General features: G+C 44.7%; 1 protein-coding gene across 1 annotated transcript in view; it reads left to right on the top strand.

Annotated features, from left to right (window-relative positions):
• Positions 1-25,935, top strand: part of Chit1 (chitinase 1) — a 73,108-nt gene that overhangs the window by 33,408 nt on the left and 13,765 nt on the right. The window lies entirely within an intron of this gene.

Genomic DNA, 25,935 nt, shown 5'->3' with positions numbered 1-25,935 from the left:
GAAGTCTCATCTGAGTGAGGAAAATAGCGTCAACAAAATGGTGGAGGAGCAAGCCTTGGATCTTCCCCCTCCCCCATGGAGACATAAATTTAATAATCCACAGACCAAATGGAAAAATCGAGAAACCAGTGAAGAGCTTTTTGTGGCCCCTAGTCATTGTGAAGTGAGCCATACTGAAATCTGGTAGAATCTGTAGCTTTCTCCACTCTAATCACATTCAGCGCCAACATGTGCAGAACGGTTGGGAGGAAATTTCAAACTCCCACTTCCTCCAGGCTGAGGGAAAAGAGGACAACATCCTGACACAGAGGAGGTGCGCCAAAGGACTGACTTCGGAGAAATCAGGTTTATCCAGTGCGGCAGTGAGGATGACCAGAGATGAACACTAGGTGGCACTCCGACACCATCGTACTACAGCACCAGTGCTGCCACAGTATTACTGAGCTAGGTGATTCCTAAACAGAGGCCTGCCAACATTCTCCATCAGATTAAATGAGCACGTCCAGAGAGGTATATCCCACAAAAAGCTTCAGAAATCTCAACATTTGGTAGCTGAGGTGGGTGGAGCAAGTGGGAGAGAATGCTCACAAATTATGCCTGATAAAGGTCAAAATTCAGAACGTAAAAGAAGCTTCTCCAACTCAACAATAACAACATGTTAACTCAATTTAAAAATGGGCAAGGGGAAGCTGGGAGGGATGGACACACCTTTAACTCCAGCACCTGGGAAACAGCAGGATTATAGCCCCAGGGTCATTTTGTGCTACAAAGCCAGGTGGAGGCTGATTGTGAACGGAGCAGCCATAAGCATGGGAGTAGATTTCTTTATAAGTTTAGGCCTCATTTGGGTCACATGATAACTATTTCCATTATAAGGGCCTTCATCCTTTTTATAATGGCTGCTGCAGTTTACATCTACACCAATAGGGTGCAGGGTTTCCTTCACCAGGGCTTGTTAATAGCGATTATTGCGGAAATGAGGTGCTCACTAGTTGTTGTTTTAATTCTATTTCCCTTTCCTTTCCCCTGCCCCCACCACCAAGTATTATTTGAGCAAATGTTTCTGGAGGAGGAGAAAGATGCTCAACATCACTGATCAGCAGAGAAATGCAAATCAAAGCCACTACGTAATGCCATCTCACGGGTGTCCTCAGGGTAGCCGCAGTTAAAAAACAGGAAATAAATATTGCTGTCAGAGTGAAGGTCTCACAAAACATTTTTAAAAGAACAGAAAATAATGAAGGCATGGAAAAGCTGAAGCCCTTATGCAGTGTTTATACAGAGAGGCAAAATGGTACAATTATGCAAAAGACACAGAGATTTCTCAAGAAGATCACTGCATGGGTTGAAGGCAGATGTCAAGGAATTATTGCCTGCTCACTGTATTATCTCACCTTTCACGACAGCCAAGACAGGGGAGTGACAGGTGAGCCGATGAAGAAAAGGTGATATCTACATTGAATGGGGTTTTTACGATCCTCAAAGAGGAAAGAAACCTTGTCACAGGGCTACAACGGGAGCCTGGAGGACACCACGATGTCAGCCAGGCACTGACAAACACTGTACAATCCCAACAAGGTGGAGCATTGTTTTAGCTGCTTTTCCTGCTCGCTGTTGAAAACACGCCTGACAGAAGCAGCTTAAGGGAGAAAGGGTTTATTTCGGCTCACGGTTCAAGGGTGCAGTCCATTGTAAGTCACGGTGGCAAGGATGTCAGGGGGCTGGTCACATGGCGCTCACAGTCAGGAAGCAGAGAGATCAATGCTGTGCTCGGCTCACTCCCTTTCATGTAGTCAGGACCCAAGCTCAGGAAATGGTCTACTTCAGTCTTAGGGGGGTGGTTTCCTCCCTAATTATCCCAATCTGCACAATCCCTGGGTATGCTCGGACGGTATTAACAGTCTTAAGTACCTAAATCAGTCACAAGAGGTCATAAATTTGAGAGAGAGAGCGAGCAAGGACTAGAGGGGCGTTGGAGGGAGGATAGGGAAGGGGGGAAATTAAGTAATTATATTCTAATCTCAAAAATAAAAACGCCAAGATAAATAAATAAGTCACTCATAAAAGCATACAATGAAAAGCTGGGAGGAACTCTGAGAAGGGACTGTGTTTAGTGGGAACAGAGTCTTGGTGTTTCAAGCAAGAGCTCCACCAACAAAATGTCGCTGGGCCAGAAAAGAGTTAGAGCATGTCCCTTGCAGCAATGTGGATAGAGCTGGAGGTTACTGTGTTACATGATATAAGCCAGACCCAGAAGGACGTGTGCACGTGTGCTTACTTGCTTGTAGGAACTAAAAAGCTAATTTCATAGAAAGATGGAAGGGGTGGCTGGGAAGATGGCTCAGTTGACAGAGTGCCTGTTGCACACCCATGAGGAGCGGAGTTCAAACCCCCAGGCACAGGAGCATGGACCTCAACCCCCAGTGCTGTGGGAACAGAGACAGGAGGCTCCCTGGGGCTTGCTGGTCAGTCACACACTAGTCAGTTGGTTAGCTGCTTCAGGGTTCAATGGAGGGGGGGGGGGAGGAAGGGAGGGAGAGAGAGAGAGAAAGAGGGAGGGAGGGAGGGAGAGAGAGAGAGAAAGAGGGAGGGAGGGAGGGAGGGAGAGAGAGGAAGAGAGAGAGAGAAAGAGGATGTCAACCTCTGACCTCTACACACTATGCATCTGTGTGCATAAGTATGTATATGCACGCAAACATGCACAATAAACGTATACTACTCTAAACACACAATTTTAAATATAAAAGAAAAATGGGCATCAGAGACTAGGAACAGGGAGGCTGGGAATAGAAAGACGTTAAGGGACATCACTTTTAGAGAGAAGGAGTAAGTCCTGGTTTTCCATAACACCATAAGTAACTATTGGAGTGGGTGGCTGTTCTCACCATGCCCTGAAGCACCGCCCCTAATGAGGTAGCAGGTAACTCTTACACCTGCCTATGCCAAGACAGGGTAAGACTGTCTTTCAAAATTCCTGCTTTGGAAAATGGTCTGTCAGATATTCTAGGCCTGTAGCCAAGTTGGATGCCCCAACGGTGCTGAGAAACTTTAGGTGACTGTCCAGGCTGCCAGCTGTCTCTGTCTATTCTCGAAATAGTTGCGAAAGTTGCTTGCGTGCGTTTCCTGTTTTCGCAGGTATTATTATGTTCCTTCTTATTATGTTCCTTCTCAGGTCTTTGATGGGATTAAAGACTAATAGTTACAGTTACAATCTTCTCATATCTTAGCTAGAACATACTAAGTACTAGATTCAGATTCTTCAGGAGAGGACAGCTTTTGGAATAATCTAACATACTATTTACCTATGGTCTGGACATCTCTGGATTTTAGTATACATCTCTTGTTTGATGTTGTTCTTGTTGGTTGTAGTTCCATTTTGCTTAGGTCATTACATGTATTTCTCCTAACAATACTTAATAATCATTCCTATTGTATATAGTTTTGTGTTAGGTTAGAACTTTCTTATTTAGACAAAGGGGGGAGATGTAGTAGGTAGCTGTTTGAGCCATGCCCTGAAGCACCGCCCCCAGTGAGGTAGCAGGTAACTGTTACACCTGCCTATGACCTTGAGGTACCCGCCCCTGAGGTGTGGCTGCTGGGGAACTCTTAGGACCTTCAACACCTCATGGTTCTGGATGCCGGAACAGACTAGGACAGAGCTCAGCAGAGAACAGTATTGAACTGTGCCTCATCCTTCCAAGATCCTGTGACAAATTCCTTTATTCTGTCTTGTGAGTTAACTCCCAAATAAATTCCTTTGCTCATTAAATAGACTCTGTGGATTGCTAGTGATATAATCCCAATGAACTATAGACTATGGAAATCTATGATAAATTTCAAAATAACTTGAAGGCTACATAATTCATGGCACATAAAATGAGATGGAAGTGTTTGTCACCCCAACTTGGTCATTAAACATTGTATGCATATATAAAATTGTCACATTACATCCCATAGAGCTATACAGATCTGTCTCCATAAAGAAAACAGCTGGCCGAGGTGGCACCCAACTGCAATTCCAGCATCCAGGAGACTGAGGCAGGAGGACTGTCACGAGATCCAGGATAAAGTAGACTGCATGGTGAATTCTAAGTCCAACCTGGACTAAAGTAAAACTTGTTTCAAACCAAGAGAAAGAGGAAGTTGGGGGAGAGTGGTACAATTTATATATTTGAAAAGTTCTAGAGCCCCATTATACACCAATGTGAATATACTTGAGTTTGAAACTGCACCCTTCAAATGTTAAGGAAGGAGATCTTGTCATTTCTTTTAAAAGATTATTTTTTTTTTCTGTGTTCGGGTGTTTTGTCTTCATGGATGTCTGTGAACCATCTAAGTGCCTGATGCCCGAGGAAGTCAGAAGAAGGCAGTGGGTCCTCAGAGACTGCAATTAAAGATGGTTGTGAGCCACCATGTGGATGCTGGGAATCAAACTCAGGTTCTCTGGTGCTCTTAACCACTGAGCTGTCTCCGACCCCGATATTATTATTTCTTTACCACAATAAAAAAACGAATCAACTAAGAAAACCAACAGGCAAATCCACAGACTACTAGACCATTCACAGTACATGTATCTGAAAGTGAACTCCTATCTAGATGAGAAAAAGAAGCCCCCCACAACTCAGTAACACAAGCGGACAATCAGTAAAAATGTGGGAGACAGACTTGAGTAGACACTTCACAGGTGAAGGCGGATGAGTGGTGACTAGACTCATATAAAAACCCCAACACCATTTGTCAGCAAACAAATTAAAAATCAGAGCTACACCTCACGCCAGCCCACATGCCGTGAGTGAACCACCTCTCGCAGCTCTGATGGCCGCGTTACCCAACGTGATTGAAACCTCACGCACTGGTCGTCGGTGTGTGAACCAGTGCAGAAAACTACTTTAGAAAGTAGATTTTTAAGATAAAACTAACTTGCAACTAACCAATGACTCTCATTTCGTACTTGTCTACTGACTCAAAGAAGAAGAAACATGTTTTTAAGGAAACTCACCCAGGGAGAGTCATAGAAACTTAATTCAGAGCAGCCAAACAGCTGAAAATAACCCATGTCCACAAACAGGAAAGAGGAGAAGCAAGCTGAAGTATATTCGTAAAACTGAATTCTTTGTTTGTTTGTTTGTTTGTTTTTTGGGATAGGGTTTCTCTGTGTAGTTTTGGTGCCTGTCCTGGATCTTGCTCTGTAGACCAGGCTGGCCTAGAACTCACAGAGATCCTCCTGCCTCTGCCTCAGAGTGGTGGGATTAAAGGCGTGTGCTGCTGCTGCCACCCGGCTCTAAATAATAATAATAATAATAATAATAATAATAATAATAATAATAATAGTAGTAGTAGTAGTTGTTGTTTTGTTTTGTTTTGTTTTTGTTTTTGTTTTTGTTTTTTTGAGACAGGGTTTCTCTATGTAGCTTTGCGCCTTTCCTGGAACTCACTCGGTAGTCCAGGCTGGCCTCGAACTCACAGAGATCCTCCTGCCTCTGCCTCCCAGTGCTGGGATTAAAGGCGTGTGCCACTAAAGCCCAGGTTTAAGTAAATATTTTTATTGTAACTAAAAGAAACAGCCTACTGAAGTGCATGACAGAGGAGCTGAGTCACAAAAGCTTTGTGCTCATGGAGAGAGTCAGACACAGGTGGCCCATACTTGACAAAGGGGTCATAGAAAGAAAATAAAAACAGTGATCTGGGGACTGAGGTTACAGATTAACAGAGAAGGAAGAGTTCTAATTTGGATAAGACAGAACTATGGGGTAAGAAATTTTTTCTAGGGGCTGGAGAGATGGCTCAGAAGTTTAAAACACTTGCTGCTCTTGCAGAAGACCTGCGTTCAGTTCTCAGCATCCACATCAGGCTGCTGTAACTACCTGTAACTCCAGCTCTCAGGGATCTGATGTCCTCTGCTGGCCTCCATGGGCACTTCATGCTTGTATACATACACACACACACACACACACACACACACACACACACACAAACATAAACAAAAATACAATAAATCTTTTAAAATAAAAAGGGAAAATTCTACTATTTGTTAGTAATGTGGGCTATCTCAGAGTACACATTTATTAAAAAATTCATTTAATTGTACACTTGAGATGAACACAATAAAGTCGAGTGTATGACTTTAATCCCAGAACTTGGGAGGCAGAGGCAGGTGAATCTCTGCAAGTTCCAGGCCATCTTACTCTACATTGTGACTTCCAGGACAGCCAGAACTATATAATTAGACTCTGTCTTGAGAAAACAACAACAAACAAGCAAACAAACAAAAAACCAAATGAACATATTAAGGGCTGGGATGCAACCTAGCTGTAGAATGCTTGCCTAACATATACAAGGTGCTGGGTTCCATTCCCAGTACTGCAGGGGGGAAAGAGATGGCCACATTTTGCTACATGTAAGTTTACTTCAGCAAAGGAAAAACAATAAAAATAGATAAAAAGTTGAACCTGGTGACACGAGAAAACAAAAGCACAGGAATATAAATCAGTAGAAACCAGAAAAATAACTATAGACTCAAACAGGCTTTACACACTGCAGTTATAGAAACCACATCTTTGAAATAACTGTATTCACTATTGCTATGGGATATCTTTCTGTATGCTGTGGATATGTGTGGCTCCCATTGGATAATAAGTAAAGCTGTTTTGGCCTATAGTAAGAAAGCTCACAGCCAGGAGGGAAATCCAAGCAGAGATACAGAGAGAAGGGTAGAGTTGAGAGAAATGCCAGCCACCATCCAAGGAGCAACAAGATGCCAGCAGACCGGTAACACCATGGCCAGGTGTCAACATACAGATAAATAGGAATGGGTTAATTTAAGATGAAAGAGCTAGCTAACAAGAAATTGAAGCCACAGGCCATACAGTTTGTAATTAATATAAGTCTCTGAGCCAGGTGGTGGTGGCACACACCTTTAATCCTAGCACCTGGGAGGCAGAGCCAGGTGGATCTCTGTGAGTTTGAGGCCAGCCTGGTCTACAGAGCGAGATCCAGGACAAACACTAAAAATACACAGAGAAATCCTGCCTCAAAAAACTAAAAAAAAATATATATATATATTTGCCTCTCAAATATGTGTGTGTGTGTGTGTGTGTGTGTGTGTGTGTGTGTGTGTGTGAATGATTATTTTATAAGCAGCTGTGGGACCTCAGGGCTGGGCAGGACCAAGAAACTTCTATTCAAGAAAACAGAACACAGGTAGAGACTTTTTCCAGAAAACTAGAAACTATGTAAGAAAACAAAGCCAGTTTAAAAAAAATATATAAAACTGAAAAAGGAAAAATAAGTAAGTTTAAGAACCCAAAGAAAGAATTTAGCAGATTAGATGAAGCTGAGGAGAGAGTTAGTCAACTGGAAGATAGATCAGAAAGGAAATGCTAGAATAAAGGACAGAGAGGAAAAAGTTAGAAAAGATTAAATGGGGTAAGAGAAGGATAAAGACTATAGTAAGTGAGAAGTGAGCAGCTTTAGTACAGATTTCATTAGAGACCAAGGGAAGAGAAAGGGAATGTGAAGACAAAAATGTATGGCTAGCTAGGTGTGGTGGCTCACAGCTCACAGTAGCTGGGAGGCTGAGGCAAGAGGATTGCTATGAGTTCAAATCATGGTTACACAGTATCCATCATGGGACACATAGTATCCATCATGGGACACATAGTATCCATCATGGAACACACAGTATCCATCATGGGACACATAGTATCCATCATGGGACACACAGTATCCATCATGGGACACACAGTATCCATCATGGGACACACAGTATCCATCATGGGACACACAGTATCCATCATGGAACACACAGTATCCATCATGGGACACATAGTATCCATCATGGGACACACAGTATCCATCATGGAACACACAGTATCCATCATGGGACACACAGTATCCATCATGGGACACACAGTATCCATCATGGGACACACAGTATCCATCATGGGACACACAGTATCTGTGATGGGATACACAGTAAGATACTGTTTCAAAAAACAATATGAGGAAAGGATGAAGGAGAAATCTCTGAAAGTGATTGAAAGATGTGAATTCATAGATTCATAGACTATTGCTAAAGAATAAACAAAGGCTAGGTGTAGTTCAGTGACAGAGCACTTGCCTAGCATGTGTGAGGCCCTGGGTTCAATTCTCAACAATAAAATAAAATGCCCTGTTATATATGGCAGGATAAAATAGACACAAAGAAATATAAAATCTTGAAATTATTAAAAGGAACAAGATATAGGCTGACAGTCAATGCCTTGTCAGGAACACAGCCCCTAGAACAGTGAGATGATGTAACTAGTGTTCCAAGAGAAAGTAATTCTATTCTCAGCAGAAAGATGCTTTAAGAAGAACATGAAGTAGGACATTTTCATATGAAGAGAAAATGAAATTATTTTACCAGCCTACTTATACTGAAGAAAGTTTTAACAGATATTCTTCAGACAGAAGGAAAATAATCCTAGACGGAAAGCTAGTGGTAAAGATTTTGAAAGCAACAAAAAACAAGGTTCACAGGCCAGAGGCTGAAGAGATGGCTCAGCAGTTAAGAGCACTGGCTGCTCTCCTAGGGGACCTGGGTTCAAATCCCAGGACCCACATAGTGGCTCCAGTCCCAGGGGAATCCCATGCTCTCTTCTGGCCTCTGAGGGCATGACACACAAGTGGCACACACACACACACACACACACACACACACACAACATATTCAGGCAAAGCACTCATATACATAAAAATAATAAAATAAAAATTTAAAATCATATGTAAGTCTAAAATTAACATTGCATAAATGCAACAAAAGCCATTTCAAGATATAAGATGTAGAGAAAATTAAATATGTAAGTTTGGAGAAGGGCTAAAGTATGACGTAGAAATTATTAGGAAAAATATACAAGCACCAATTAGTTGTACTATTAACATTATAATCTCAAAGAATTATGAAAGAATATAACTTCTAAACTACAATCCATGACTGCTGCTTTTTAAATTGTTTTGGTTTTTTTTTTTCTTATCTTTTAGTATGCCTTGTAATTTATTATTGTTGAAAGCTAGAGACATCCTGATAAAAGAAACAAAAAATTTTACTGTGAGATTTTATATTAACTTAACAAGGATCTGGGCATCATTTAATATTTGCTGTACCCATAACTGTTTTCCTACAATTCCTTCTTTAGTTTTTGTTTGTTTGTTTGTTTTGTTTTTTTAATGATTTATTTATTTATTTTATTATGTATACGGTGTCTGCACATATCCCTGCAGGCCAGAAGAGGGTGCCAGATCTCATTACGGATGGTTGTGAGCCACCATGTGGTTGCTGGGAATTGAACTCAGGACCTTTGGAAGAGCAAGCCAGTGCTCTTAACCTCTGAGCCATCTCTCCAGCCCTTGTTTTTGTTTTGAGACAGGGTTTCATACAGGCAAGGCTGGTCTCCTGATCTTCCTACCTCGCCCACCTCCCTTGTGCTGGGATTACAGGCACCAAGCAACCTCACCTACCATGGACTCCTTCTCCAGTAAGGTCTAATCTTACCCGCTCTCAGTTGGGATTCACTGTTACACGGAAGGGCCACTTGTTGACTTATAAGCTTATGGTGAAACCTCAGTTTTTCATGATCCCGAGTCTCTGAGCTATGACTATCCAAAGCTTTTCTTAGTTTTCCTGTTTCCTTTCATGAGACAAGAAATCGGTCAGTTGCTTCCCCAGACGAGATAAGGCTCGAAATGTCCCTGCAGGACACACTTTTGTACTGAAGGCGGTCTCCATAGGTTTTAAAAGTTACCACCTCCCTTCCCCCCACTTCCCTTTGCCTCACCTCCCCAACCCCCATCCCCCGCTCATCTCCACTCTCATGTATAGCCAATAGTGGAGTGAACCTTTTTTCCAGCTTTTAGTGTAAGAGCTGGGGACTTCTGAGGTAAAACGTAAAGAATGTGCCCACCCCTAGCAATTTTTAACTGTCAAGGTAGTCTACACTCAACCTCCAGCAATTTGTCACCCTCCCATTTAAGTATTTCTGAGCGTTTATTGGAAAGTGCAGAATTGATCCACAAGCAGTAGTGCACACTGTTAATTCCCCCCACTCGAGAATAAGACCACTACCATGGTTTAAAGTCAAATTTGAAGCAAGCTTTAATTAAATTCTGGCCAGGTGGATTGGCTCTGGCTAGGCCCATATCCAGGTTCCCAGGAAATGGCTCCAAGTCACATTCTTCAAGGGCTTAAAAAGGTCAAACCCACAAATCACATTTCCCATCAGGTCCAATCAGGGGCAAGTGTGCATCCTGACGTATTTCCTGCCCATGAACCTCTCACCCACATGTGATCAAGCACATCCGGTGCACAATGGGTCAAACAAACGTGTTTATGGGAATGAAAACATGTGACTTGTCATCTCCAATAAACAGCCTCCAGCATTTCAGGAACTATCTGTCCTTAGGCAAGGGGCTTGCAGATCAGGGTTTCATAGATCTTAGGCATAGTACTTAAAACATTAACTTCAGCTCTCACATTTAGGGTAAGAGCTGTTGGGACTTCTGAGGTAAAAATGTATAAAGAATGTGTCCACCCCCAGCAGTTTTTAACTGTCAAGGTAGTCTACACCCAACCTCTAGCAATTTGTCACCCTCCCATTTAAGCATTTCTGTCAGTTTATTAAAAATTGCAGAATCAAGCCAGGCATGGTGGTGCACACCTGTGATCCCAGCACTTGGGAAGCAAAGGCACCTGAGTTGTTTACCACCAACAAGTGCCAGACCAGCCAGAGCTATGTCTCCGAAAATCAATGACTAAAACTCAATTAAAAACTGCAGAATAAATTAGTAAATAAATGAAGTATTCTTCTTTAAAGGGTGAATGAATGAAGCAGACAAACCTTTGGCAATGTTAATTTTTGAAAAAATGAAAACTCAAATACCCGGCATTAGAAGTAAGAGCCCTCAGCAAGGCTGCCGAGAATATGGTGTGATGCTGGCTCAGTGGAGCCCAGTTCAGAGCCTGTGGCAGGACGTCCCATGGTGCTCTCTGGGAGTCCTGGAGAGGAAGCTGGGTACTTAGAGGGAGTCAGCAGACGGGATGTGGGTGGCAGGTACAAAAATAGAAACCTGTGCACCACTTCTGAGAGGGATCCGAGGAAACCCAAAGATCAGATGCTCTGCAAGGGCTTTTCTTAGTGTACCCCTCACTTCCCGGCTCCCCAAAGGCAAGACAGAGCCCATCTGTAGGGCCTGGCATGCCCTGGGGGGATCATAGGTCACTGTTCTCTTTATTTCTGCTTAATTTTGTAGTCATGAACTGGCCTTACCATGCCTATAACCACCGTGTACGAGCTCACCACAGATCCCAAACAGCAAGGACCAAATGACCGAAACCTCCAAAACCGGGAGCCCAAATTAACCTTCCCACTTGAGTGGGTTTATCCCAGGCATTCTGCTGGAGGAATCCAAAGTGGACTAACACAGTCTCCAAGGCCTGGCAAGCACCTGTGCACTGGTGACTTTTCCATTGCTGGGACAAAGGCAACTTCTAGAAGGAAGTGTTTAATAGAGCTTGTGGCTCCAGGCCATGATGGTATAGTGAAGGCATGGTGGCAAAACAGCCGAGAGCTCACACCTCAAACCACATGCAGCACACATGAGGAAGCTTACAATTGTCTGTAATCAAGTCCCGGGGAACCTAACACCACATGTAGGCAGAACATGCCTTCACATAAAATAAAAGTATAGATCAAACCCCATGCAGGAGGCAGAGGCCACACCAGGGATGGCCCCCATCTTTTGAACTCTCAAAGCCTGTCCCCCGTGACATACTTCCAATAAGGCCACAGCTCCTAATCCTTCCCGAACAGTTCCACCAACTGGAGACCAAGTATTCAAATATATGAGTGTTTGGGGGCCATTCTCATCCATACTGCCACATTCCACTCCCTGCCCCCTAGGGTCATGGTCATATCATACTGCAGTTAGTCCAGCTTCCAAGGTCCCCCTAGTCTTGCAGTCCCAACACCATTTCAAAGCCCAAAGTCTTAAAGTCTTGTCTGAGATTCGGGCAATCTCTTAACTATAACCCTAAAGAAATTAAAAGCAAATTACACACAATGGCACAGAATGCACTTGGTCACCATGATAGGGAGGGGTTGGGGCATGGTGAGGAAATCCTGGACCAAAGCAAGACTGAAATCCAGCACAGCACATCCTGTAACCCCATGTCCCATGCCAAAGAGCTTTGATGGTTCTACCCTTCCAGCTTGGTTGACTGAACAATATATCTCTCTGGTCCCACTCAGTGTGTACAGCTCTCCTTGGCAGGTATCTCATGGCTCTGGTACCTCTAACATCTTGGGGTCTCCAATGCAATCCAGACTTCACTTTCACAACTTCACGCACGGCCTTTCATGGCCTCTAACCCTTTTAGGGCCTTCGCGCAGGGCTTGCCTTGCTTGCTTCCTGGCCTCAGTGGTATTTCTTAGCCTTGGAGGAAGATTCTACCACCATTTACTCTTTCGTGATTCTACAGCCAGAATCACATGGATGCTGCTGCCAGGCTTCGCTGTCCCCCCGAGTCACACTTGTAGCTACATTCATGTTTTGTTGCTTTTTAGGAGCAGGAAATTCCTTGGGCCTTTTCCTTTTACAAGTTGAAATCTTAGCTGGATGGGATTTTTATCCCAATGGCATACCTCCTTATTCCAACTCAAATCAGGCCTCTTCTTAGTCTTATCTCTTTTTAGCTTAAGTTTTATATGTTAGCTACTGTTTTATCACTATGAAGAGATACCATGACCAAGGCCACTTGTAAAAGAAAGCATTTAATCAGAGGCTTGTTTACAGTTTCAGATGGTTAGTCCATGACTATCATGGTAGGAAGCATGGCAGCAGGGAGGCAGGCATGGTGCTGGTACAGAATCTAAGAGCTTACATCCTGGTCTACAAGTTAGAAGAAGCATAGAGAGAAAAATGGGACCTGGTTGGGCTTTTGAAATCTCAAAGTCCACCCCTTGGGACACACCTCCCAATCCTTCCCAAAATAGTCTACCAACTAGGGAACCAAGCATTCAAATATACAAATATATGGGGGCCTTTCTCATTCAAACCATCACACCTTGGGTCCAACATTTAATTTCCTAGTGCTCTTTCTCTTCTAAAACTGTACATTTTGTATTTCTTTTTGTCCTACATGCTCTTTTTCACTGTAGACCTTAATAAGAGTGATTACTAATGACCATGCAACAGAGTCAACATTAGGCTGTCTTGAAATCTCCTCTGCCAAAGAAACCAATCCATTACTTTTAAATTAGCCTCAGGAAAATTCTTAGGGCAAGGGCAGAAGATAGCCACATTCTTTGCCGAAATATCCCCCAAACATTCTCTAACCCAGTTGCTACTGTCCACTATAAAAACTCTTGAACTGGGCCCACAGACCACATTACTCTGAGCATGACTATCTTGCAAGCTCCTACTAGGATGGCCCATTAAGCTATGCTTACAGAGTTCAACTACTCTTTTTAGTCCAAAATCTTCCACATTCCTCAAAAAGATAGCATGGCCAGGTCTGTCACAGCAATACTCTACTCCCTGGCACCAAACTCTTTATTAGTTATTTTTCTATTGCTATAATAAAACACCATGACCAAGGCAACTTATAAAGAAAGCAGTTAATAAGGCTTATTGTTTCAGCAATTAGGGTCCATAATGGTGGGACAAAGATACGGTGGCAGCTAAGAACTAGCACCTCAAACAGGAGGCAGACAGTGCCACCAACCGAGGATCAAATATTCAAACATATCAGCCTACAGGGGCCATTCCCATGCAAACTGCTGCACTCTTACCTAGAAGATGTTTGACAAATAGGCATAATATGGGTGGTTTTTTTTTTTGCAATAAAAACACTTAATACGAGATCGATCTTCTCAGTACATGTACAATACACAATAGCTAACTATAACTGCAAAGTTGTATAGCAGATTTTTAAAAATTTATCTTGCTTGACCCAACTTTTATGCCAACTGATTAGAATAAAGGCATTTTGTTTTGTTTTGAGACAGGGTCTTACTATGCAGCCCTGGCTGACCTAGGACTTGCTATGTAGATCAGGCTGGCCTTGAACTCATCGAGATCTGCCTGCCTCTGCCTTCCAAGTACAGGAGGCTGGGATTAAGGATATGTGCCACCATGCCTGACAGTATTAAGTAATTTTAAATAATGAAGTACCATATGTCCATAGTTAGTGAGCAGTGTTGGGAGCACAGAGTCCTTGTGCCCACAGATCACCAGGGAAAACGAGGATGTTAATCTGATGACTTCTATGCTAGCAGTATGACTGAGGCCAGGCCAGACTTTTCCCTAGGCCTTTCAGCTAATACATGTAGCCTATCTCCAGAACCCATCCTCTTGGAAGAAATGACATGTACTTTGAGTTGAATTTCGATGTAATTATGCCTCATTGTGCACCAGGGATTGTATTACACCAGGAAACTCCCCTGAAACTGAACTGTGCTTAAATATGCCTACAACAAACTGCCTGGCATCAGACTCCAGGAGTTTGATCCAGTCTGGCTAAGTCCAGCTGAACTGCGTTTTCCTTCTTGCCTCTTTGCAGATCATTTCACTGGCGCTTGCAGGGACACCCACCACCCCCCCCACCCCCACTCCCCACCTTCCCCCCTCTAATCCCCCCCCCCCCGCATTATTGTTGGTATTTTACTCTTTTCAGTCTTTTTGGGGGCCCACCACCCAGCTCCCAAATAAATCACACACGGAGGCTTATTCTTAATTCTCAATGCCTGGCCTTAGCTTGGCTTGTTTCTGACCAGCTTTTCTTAACTTAAATTATCCCATCTACATTTTGCCTCTGGGCTTTTCCCGTACTCTAACTTCTGTAAATCTCACTCTTACTCCATGGCTTGCTGTGTAGCTGGGTGGCTGGTCCCTGGGTCCTCCTCCTTTCTCTCTGGTTCCTAGTTCTCTCCTCCCTGATCTCTCCCTCTATCTATTCTCTCTATGCCTGCCAGCCCCGCCTATCCTTTGTCCTGCCTTGCTATTGGCCGTTCAGCTTTTTATGAGCCTATCAGGTGTTTTAGACAGGCACAGTAACACAGCTTCACAGAGTTAAACAAAAGTCACATACCTTAAAATAATATTCTACTCTACCCACCCCACTGCACCCCACCGCACCCCACCCCCGCCAGCAGAGCGCACTTGTTTAAGATCAGGAAGTCAGAATCACTCACCGTTACCACTCTGGTTTCCCCCAAGTTGTTTCTTTCTGTGTGTTTGTCTTCTCTCTGGGACTCTTTGCTCACATATCTGATGATCCAGCTTTTCTTCCAGAGGCAACCAAGGTCATTGGAATCTGGAGGCTTGAGTGAGGTGCCCCCACTGGGGTGGCAGGAGAGGGCTATTCCGTTAGGGTCTCACAAACGCCATTTGTGAGTCAGTAGCCTACAGCTTTGGCAACTCTTCACTTGGGCTGCAGTGAATGTTTTCTCCCCTCCCCCTGGGTCTCTGGGGGCACAGTGGAGGGTAAGGTGTTGGGCCTCAGCGTATGGGCTGGTGTGCAGTTGTTCCTTTGGTTTCCTTGTTCCCTGACTCTGCCTTTGGTCCAGCATCCGTCACAGGCCCCTCCAGCCCTCCACCCTGTGCTAGACCAGGTGCTCTCAGGGTCTTCCACAACTGCTCTGTGCTGGCGTTTAATGCGGGCAGAGAAGATCTGGGGAGCTGACAGCTCACTCACATGACCTTTAGCCCACTTTCAAGCTCTGCTGACTCCTGCGCTTTCCAGGTGCTCCGGCATTTAGTGCTCATGCTGCCCGCAGCCACTCCTTGTAACCTGAGGACTCAGCCTTTTTAGATCTGCTAAGCCGCACACACACCTGTCCATTCCACTTCCGTCTCCCAAACACTTGCTGAGATCTCGTGTGCATTTCAGCCCCATCCTTGATTTGCTCCATCCTGGTAGATTTATATGGCATTATGTATGCATTTCAGCCCCATCCTTGATTTGCTCCATCCTGGTAGATTTATATGGCATTATGTACCTCAGAGACTCAGGAGCAGGTAGAGGAAAACTTTCCAGTCTGCATGCCCAGTGGAAACAACTTTCTCCCCATAACAATATATTGAGGCATCATTTCTGCTTATTTATTACACTTGGGGAGAGCATGCATGCCTCAGTGCTCATGTGGAGGTCTGAGGTCAACTTGCAGGATTTGGCTCTCTCTCTTTTCACTATGTGAGTTTCAGAGATCGAGCTCAGGTCATCAGGCTTGGCGGCAAGTGCCTTACCTACTGAGCCATCTTGCCATCCCTCATTACGTCTTCTTAATGGGAATTAGAATTTCCTGTGCATAAATGAACCATGGTCTTGAACACTGCAAGCTTCCAGTTATGACTGTTTTTCTGGTGACCAATCCCCATACAAGAGCCTACTAAGGAAAGTTTTACTAAAGCAAGCAACAGTCCTGTCACCCGGAAATCCCAAGTGACCAGGAACTCTGTGTCAGAAATTAAGGACAAAGACCAAATATCCTCAGCCTCTGTCTCTTAGGCAATATCAGAGGGTTAGGAGCTCTGTGCTGGGAACTGGGGGCAGGGTTCAAACACACATTCTTGTTATTCACTGTATCACAGTGGACCACATTCATTCATTCATTCATATAACAAATATGAATTAAACTCCCACTGAGAAATACTCTAGGCACTAGAGATAAGTAAATAAGAGAAAGTTTACATTCTGGTGGTGGGAAACAGTGGATGAATGAATGAGTGAATGAATGAATGGATGTTGAAGGAAAGCCTGAATAGGGAGACGTGTGTGAAGATGGCAGGGAAGGACACTCCGGGAAGTGGCGGGTGTGAAGGCCTCCTTGAAGAGCCTATTCGGAACTTTCCAGAGATGAGACCAAGGAGGTGGTCTTTTTTAAGTCTCATGGGAGACCAGCGGGGGGAGTCTTGCAAGAGCTAAACCAGGCAGGATCTGATTAAAATCTCTCAAAGAACACCCCGGCTGCTCTGAGGGCAGAAAGGAAGGAGGGAAAGTGGCCGAGAGGTCCTGTTGGTGTGCAGGGTGCTTGCTGACACCAGTGTGGAGATGGAGGAGATGGACAGGAGGGAGGGCAGCTGGTAACACCTGGCCACCTTGGGTGATGCCTTTTACTGCTGTGGGGAAGAACTATAATGTGGGAAGAAGAAGTCAAGGGACATTCATTGAGGGCTCACCCATGATGATCCCTGAGGACTGCATACAGAGTGTAAGGACCAGCCCGGGTGTGGCCACCCAACTACAGGTAGGGACAGTGTGACACCAGCCATCATACCTGCAGCATCTCAAAGAGACCTGACGGCGTCCTGGCCAAGCACAAAGCCTTTTCACACCTGGTCCATTTGGTTTGATCAAATAGACAGGATTGCAGAGGTGGTTGTCTTTGCTTCACTCCTGAAACACCACCCCTAGTAGGCAGCAGGTAACTGCTAGGTACCTGTCCCCACCCTGGATGTGGTCCAGACAGGGACCCCTTAAGACCTGAGATGCGTATGTGCTCACTCTTGGCTACCTCATGATCCTGGATGCTGGATGCTGGATGCTGGAGTCAGAGTTCTCCAGAGAACTGCGTTGGACTGTGCCTCACCTCTCCTGGATCCTGTAACAGACCCCTTTGCCGGCTGTAAGTCACCCCAAAATAAACCTCTTTTGACTATCAGATAAACTATGTGGAATTGCCTCGTTAATTGCCGCTTTACAAGATCGCCTCCATCTTACAGAGGAGGAAACAGCGAGAGGAGATTTCCACTAACCATCTGCTCCAGCTAGGATGGATGTTAATCAGAGAGGGGGCTGCTCTGCAGGGGGACTGGGGACTGGTCTGGAAGGTTCCTTTTGTTCCACACTAGATGTGTTTGCATTTGTTCAGGGAGGAGCTCCTGGGGGAGGAATGAGAGACCCAGAGGGTTTAAAGCCCCCAAAGTAATTTCTTGGGGAGTCCACTGGGATGCCCCATTCTGCCTATCTAAACCCTGGAGCTTTCTTTGCTGTTATAAACAAAAAGAGTTAAGTAGAAGTTGGGGAAGGTTGTGTGAGGTAACAGACTGGGGAGGGACAAGGCATGGGAGTTCTCTGTGAGATTTAAGGACTAAGGGGGCTTCCCTAGAAACAAAGGCATGGCAGCTGGGGTTGTGAAGAGTGTGTCAGAGGTGCCAAAGATCTCTCTTCTACAGAGGGTGACCTGGTTTGGGGACTGAGACCCTTTTACTTGGGTGGCGTTCTGGTTTCTCTCCGGGAACCTTCCTCCACTGCTCTGCCTACTCTGGCCTTCCGCCTGCCCCCTACACTCAGCCCCCACCAGGGACTTGTTATTCTCTGATGTCTGACCATCAGATCGTTCTAGATCACACACACACACACACACACACACACACACACACACACACACACACAGAGAGAGAGAGAGAGAGAGAGAGAGAGAGAGAGAGAGAGAGATGTACAGTCACCTGAGTAGCTGTGACTCTCTGTCTCCTATCTACCCAGAGTTCTCCAGAAGCACCCAGCCTGCCTACTTTTCACTCAATGTAATGCAGAATTGTTCATGAAGTTTCTGTCCCTGCTGGAAAGATGGGCTGCTTCCTGGTGTGTGAGTGTGTGTGTGTGTGTGTGTGTGTGTGTGTGTCTATGCATGTGTGTGTGTAAACATGTACACATATAGGTACGACTCGTTTAACAACCAAAATTCCAGTTCTGAGCAGTAACATTGATAGCCTTTGACCTGGTTCTATGCCTTGTTTTAATGTAAATGAAGTTCCAAGTGGGGCTGTTGCTTGTTTTATTTTATCTACGATAGGGTCTCACCACATAGTCCAGGTTAGCCTTGTACTCATTATGTAGCTGAGGCTGGCCTGAAACTTGTGTGAACTTCCTGCCCCAGTCTTCAGAGTGCTGGGATTACAGATCCGAGCCACTTGGAGTGGCCAGTATGAGTTTGAGGAATCAGGGGACATGTTTGCTTTTTTTGAGGCACTTGTCTGGAGACCAGGCCTTCTCCAGTGGGTGCCTTAGGAGTCCTGGGAAGGAGACATGAATCTGAATATTGAGAAGACATGATTTGGAGCCCGAGAACAATGGTAGATGCTTGCAGAGGTGCTCAGAGGAGACAGTTTGCTGTCTAACCAGGTTTTATACACTTTCCTGTGAAGAAGTGATGTAGGGCAAAAGGGGAAGAAAACAACAATTAAGACAGAAAAGAGCAGCTGCCCTAACCATGATGGCTGGGGAGGCTAACGGTGGCTGCTGTGCATGCAGAAGCCCTGGGACACTGGGACACTCAAGCAGATCTGCAGCCAGACACCATTACCAGATCCTCTTGGTGACATGAAGCTGCCAGACAGTCTGCCACAGAGGTGAAGGGATAAGAAAACTCCCTAGGGAAGCTCTCCTCCCTGCCCTCCTCTCTGCCCTCCCTCCCTCCCTCCAATCAGCCTTCCCCCTCCCACCCACAGCCACAGACTCCAGGCACTTCTGACAATCTTAGGATCCTAAGTGGAGGCAGAAACACTAACAAAGGCACCGCATGGGTACCAAGGTCAACTTCTGAGGCACCTTAGAGAGAGTTTATCTAGCCCTCCAGAGGCTGAGACGGGATGATAGTGAGTTCCAGGCTAGCCTTGGTTACAAAGTGAAACCCTGCCTCTAAGCAAAACAAGAAGAATACCAGCTTCCCTGCCATGCCTTCACAGAACTCCTCTGAAGAATTCTCTTGATGAGCGAGGAAAGCAGAGCTGGGTGACCTAAGGGACTCACTAGAGGTGTTTAGTTGGCGTTTCTACCGCCATGATGGAACAGCATGACCAAAAGCAACTTGAGGGGGAAAGATTATCTCAGCTTACACTTCCACATCACAATCCATCGCTGAAGGAAGTCAGGGCAGGAACTCAAACAGGCCGGGATCCCAGAGGCAGGAGCTGATGCAGAGGCCATGGAGGGGTGCTGCTTACTGGCTTGCTCCTCGTGGCTCGCTCAGCCTGCTTGCCTTATAGCATCCTGATCATGTATGGCACACAGTGGTCCAGACCCTCCCACATCAATCATCAACCGAGAAAACATAGCACAGGCTTGCCCGAGGGCCAGTCTGCTGTGGACACGTTCCCAAATGAGATTTCCTCTTCTGAAAAGACTCTATCTTGTGTCATGTTGACATAAAAACTAGCCAGCCCAGGTGCACAGGTGGCAATGGCATTTGGGATCAAACCTCACCTCTTGGCCATCTGCCTACTCACATTAAGGCAAACACTAAGTCCTGTAGATGTACCCCTGTCCCTGGGGACCCTGGAGTCCATGCACACACCAGACATTGCACAGAGCATCGGTAATCTGCACCCTCCACGGTCCTGCAGTGAATTAAATGGTGAGCTCCCTAAATGGCTCTTTGCATTGGAGCTACTGATACTATAAATCCAATTAAAAAACCCATGGCTGAGAAAGTCTTGGGCCCTAGGGGACAATCTAGTGCTGTTGTGTAGCTGAGTTGCCATAGCTCCAAACTGTTTTCTACATATTTACCTTTATATAGATAAAAGCTAATCTCAGAGCCAGGTGGTGGTGGTGGTGGTGGTGGTGGTGGTGGCGGTGGTGGTGGCGGCGGCGGAGGCGGCGCACACCTTTAATCCCAGCACTCCAGAGGCAGAGGCAGGTGGATCTCTATGAGTTCAAGGCCAGCTACAGGGAGAGTTCCAGGACAGTCAGGGCTACTCAGAGAAATCCTGTCTTGAAATAAAACAAAACAAAACGGAAAAGCTAATCTCAGACTTAATCAGAGAAGCTTCTCTTGCCAATGAACATCAGTCAATACAGAGACTCACGGCCGCTCCTGATGCCAAGAGCAAGTGAAGAGTGAATGCCCATCCCTAACCAGGACATTCATTCTAACTCCTCTAAGGCTCAGAGAACATTACAAAAGGGGTGTTGGGGGTTGGGCGTTTGCTGGAAGATAGGGAGAAGGCTGTGGAGTGCAGTTGCCTCCACCGGACCTGCATGAAACTGGGCTTGTCATCAATCAAACAGGGAAGAGAGAGGATCACAAGGCTGCTGAGTTAATTATTGGCTACTGGTGGATTCTCAGAGAAGAGAAGTGGCAGGAGAATTGTTCATACAGCCAATCCACTGTGCCAATAAAGCCACCTTAAATCAGAGGATGGAGTCAGTGATTGGCTGACTGGGATCGGTCTTAGAGGTTTTGGAGAACTTAGGAGGTCTTCAAGAGAGGACAGGGAGAAAAGAAGGAGAGAGGATTTCCAGGGGGCTTCCAGGGCTGGTGGATCAGGAAAAAAACGTGAAGAGAGGTTCCACTCTCCACTTTCATTGGATATATCAGGTCTTTATCTCAATTTCTGACTCCCAAGTTTTTATTACACTGAACAATTTAGGTAATCATTTCACCTGGTGCCCAACGTTGAGCCATGTATATCCACATAAGGCCTGAGAAAGTTAAAAAAAAAAAAAAAAAGTTTGGAACACAGAGTCAAATGCGATTACTGGCCAGGCTTCCTGGTGACCAAGGTCTCTCAGGTAGGCTTGGTGTACAGAGACAAGGCTGCCAGTTGCCAGTGCCATATGCTAGGCTGAGCCATGCAGCAGCTGACGTGACAGTTTTCATTTATTTCACATGGTCAGGGAATGCTGCAGGAGCTTAGTGAAGCCAGGTCCAGACACATAAAACCTCTAAAAAGGTACAGTATGTTTAAAAATGTGCTTAGATGCTGAAAAAAGAAAAGAAAATAGGTATAGACAATCATAGAAAATAGTTTAAAAATAATAAAGTCTTTAAAGAGAGAGTAAAGTAATATAAAAAAAATAAGCCACATAATGATGGAAAATACACAGGGTATCTGGACCGTGTATGGTGTTTTGCTGACTTTGAAAATTTTAAATGCTAATGTACAAAAAGCAATAGCTGCTGAGAGGCATTTGACTATGGAAACTGCTAAATTAAACCAACCTATTTATTAAGAATATCTTAACTTCACCATGGAAGTCAGAAAATATGTTGCATTGGGGGAGAGGTTTTGCTTTTGTTTTCACAGGAGAGAAAAAGCTATGGATTCCTTCGAAGTTAATAGAGATGAGATTTGATTGGAGGACCTCCTGAAAATCTTGGCTACAGATATAACAAATAAACGAAGAAAGACCATAGGACAGGTGATGTATATGCTGATCCCTCTACATGGGAAGAGAGATGGGGGGCTCTGGTATCTTTTGATTGCTTATCTTGGCCTTGTTTATTTGTGCCCTGTGACCTCTTGAGTGTATTTTTTTGTTTTTTGTTTTTGGTTTTTCGAGACAGGGTTTCTCTGTAGCTTTGGAGGCTATCTTGGAACTCGCTTTGTAGACCAGGCTGGCCTCGAACTCACAGAGATCCACCTGCCTCTGCCTCCCAAGTGCTGGGATTACAGGTGTGCACCGCCGCTGCCGCTGCCGCCGCCGCCACTGCTACCACCACCACTGCTAACACCACCACCACCACCACTACCACCACCACCACCACCACCTGGCTGAGTGTATTTATAATTCTCTTCGGATTGAGAGATCCTAGAAAACACAAAAACAAAATTACAGGAATTCATATATATCTTTCAACAATAGTCTTGATTCCTCCACAAAAAGACACTAACAGATTGGATTAGAAAACAGAATCCATCTTTTTGCTGCCTCCAAGAAGCATACCTCACATCATATCAGCACAGGAAAGGACTTCTTGAACAGGATCGTGGTAATGTAGGCATCATGGCTAACAATTAATAAATGGGACCTTATGAAAATAAAAACTTTTTGTATAGCAAAGGACACCAGCATTTGAGTGAAGAGATAGCCTACAAAATGTAAGAAAAATCTTTACCAGCTATACATCCAGGGATTATTGTGTAGACTACACAAAGAACTCAAAAAACTAAACATCAAGAAAATAACCCAGTTTAAGATGAGGCATAAAACTAAGTAGAAGCCAGGTGTGGTGGCACACACCTTTAGTCCCAGCACTCAGGAGGCAGAGAGAGATGGATCTCTGTGAGTTCAAGGCCAGCCTTGTCTACATAGTGAATTCCAGGACAGTTAGAGCTGTTATACAGAGAAACCCTGTTTTGAAAATAAAATAAAGTAGAGAGTTCTCAGATGTATCATGAATCCTAATTTGTCTTAATAAAAATCTGGAGCCAGATATAGGGGTAAATGCTGAAAGATCAGAGAAGCAGAGCAGCCAGCCACTAGAAAGACTTCTTACCTCTACTGAATCCTCAGCCTGAAAGAGTTCTCAGCTCTTATCTCCTCCCTTCTTATATTCCTCTCTTGGCCCAGCCATATCACTTTCTGTCTCCACCACCCAAGTGCTGGGATCAAAGATGTGTGCCACCACTGCCTGGCTCTGTTTCTTTTAGACTGGATCAATCTTGTGTAGCCCAGGGTGGCCTTGAACTCATGGAGATCTGTCTGCCTCTGCCTCTGCCTCCCGAGTTCTGGGATTAAAGTGTGTGCCAAAGTTGCCTGGTCTCTATGGCTAACTAGTGGCTGGCTTTGCCCTCTGATCTTCAGGCAAGCTTTATTTGTTAGATCACAAACAAAACATCACCACCCTCAGAAGTTGAAATACAAATGGCTCAGAAATGTTTTCTTTTAAATTCTTTGCTGTCAGGGATATGCAAATTAAACTACTTTGTGATTTCTTCTTACTCCAGTCAGAATGGCTAAGATTATAAAGAAAAACCAAAAATTGATAGCAAATGCTGGCATGAATATGGAGAAAAGAGAACACTTATTCACTGCTGGTGGGAGTACAAACTGGTGCAACTACCATAGAAAACAGTGTGGAGTTTCCTCAAAAAGCTAGAAATAGATTCACCACAGGATCCAGCTATACCACTGCTGGGCACATACTCAAAGGACTCTACCCTCCTCCAGACATGCTTGCTCACCCATGTTCACTGCAGCTATTCCCACAGTAGCCAAGAAACAGAAACAACTTAGGTGCCCATCACTGAAGAATGGATCATGAAAATGTGGTATATTTATGCAATGGAATATTACTCAGATGTTAAAGAAAATGAAATGATAAAACTCTCAGGTAAACGGGTGAATCTAAACAACAATCCTTCTGAATGAGGTAACCCAGACCCAGAAAGACAGACATCATGTTTTCCCTCACTTGTGAATAAATCTTCACATATGTGTCTTTGGTTTGGAGTAGCCATAGAGGTCAGGAAATTATTAAAAAGGCTATGGGGGGATTTCAAGGAAGGAGAGCTAGAACACGGTGGCACAGAGCATTAAAGGGGATGGTAAGAAGGGAAGGGTTAAATGGGGGAGGGAATGGGAGAGCAGGGTAAAGGAGGGAATACAGGGAAGGAAAAGTAACACTAAAGATCCCTTGAAAAAGTCATATGGAAATGATTTTATTGCTGCAGAAATACAGTCATTATTACTGTAGAAGCTTCCACACGAAATTTAAGTGGAGCCCCCCTATAACATAGTGAAAAAACCCTACTAGACACCACAGATAAAGAAATAAAAAGCCCAGAACCAGGAACAGGTTTCCCCTGTCAGAGATGTTGGGCAGTAAGGTCCCATAGACCTCCAAACATTGCAGGCAACTGCCGAACGCTCTTGGTTACCCTCTGGAACTTGATGGTAAGGCCCTATTGCTGAAGACACCACTCACCTGAGTCATGGGACATGGATAAATCAAGCTGCATGGCACTCACCAAGGTTCCACCCCTACTGGAGAGCTTCCACAGTGTTGGAAGGTGCTATGTATGCCACTGGAGGAGAAAAGTAATTGTCCATCCTATCCCACTGCTACTCAGGGCTACAATAACCACTGGCCTTGAAAGACATGCCCACTGGGGCAAAAGAGGCATGGGTATCATTAGAGTAACCAATTGGATTTAAGGCCTCTTCCACAAGATGAAACCGGGATCTGGTAGTTGTTGGTGTCAAGAACCTGTGTCTAGAAAGGTCAGAAGCCATAGAAGAGAACCTACTACTGTTATTCTACCAAATGGACATAGCTCTTGTGGTAGTTTGAATGTAATTGGTCCCCATAATCTCATAGGGAGTGGCACTATTCGAAGGTGTGGCTTTGATGGCATGGGTATGGCCTTGTTGGAGGAAGTGTGTCACTGTGGAAATGGGCTTTCAGGTTTCCTATGCTCAGGATATCACCCAGTGTCTCAGTTGACTTCCTGTTGCTGACAAGATGTAAGGCTCTCAGCTGTTTCTCCAGCACCACGTCTGATGATAATGGACTGAACCTCTGAAACAGCAAGTGAGCCACCCCAATTAGATGTTTTCTTTATAAGAGTTGCCATGGTCATGCGTCTCTTCACAGCAATAAAAACCCTAAGACAGTACTAATCAACTTATACCCATAGATTTATGCCTCTCTCAACCCTCATCAGAGACGTTTCTTTCCGCAGTAATTGGTGATTAACACAGATAACCATGACTGGCCAGATGTAGAGAATAGGAGACTAGACTATTCAGCCCTGAATGGGAACAGCTATATCACACTCCCTTTTCCAAAGGCTCAGAGAACAGAGGTGGGCACAAAGCCCCACCCCTAGCTGCGGAGCTATGGGCAAATAGTAACTGCTGGGAGAGAGAGAGTCAGTTTTCTTTAAGGGTGGTCCATGCCCCAGTGGAAGGCCACACATCCAAGAGCATAGGGGCAGCGGAAATGGACTTGACAGAAAAGATGAGGAAGAGGAAGGGGAGGCGGAGACACAAAATTGGTTAGGTCAGAGGTGAATTTGAGATGAGCTGGGAGGGGCAAGCACCATGAAAATACAGTGAATGAAATTCTCAAAGAACTAATAAAATCAATGCAAAAGAGGGACCAGGATGCGTTATGCAGATGTATGAGATGCCAAAGAAGATATTTAATAAAAAATTCCAAAAAAATAAAA

Source organism: Onychomys torridus, chromosome 11 (genome assembly GCF_903995425.1).
Source record: "Onychomys torridus chromosome 11, mOncTor1.1, whole genome shotgun sequence".
Taxonomy (NCBI): Eukaryota; Metazoa; Chordata; class Mammalia; order Rodentia; family Cricetidae; genus Onychomys; species Onychomys torridus.
This window is presented reverse-complemented; position numbering and strand designations above follow the sequence as displayed.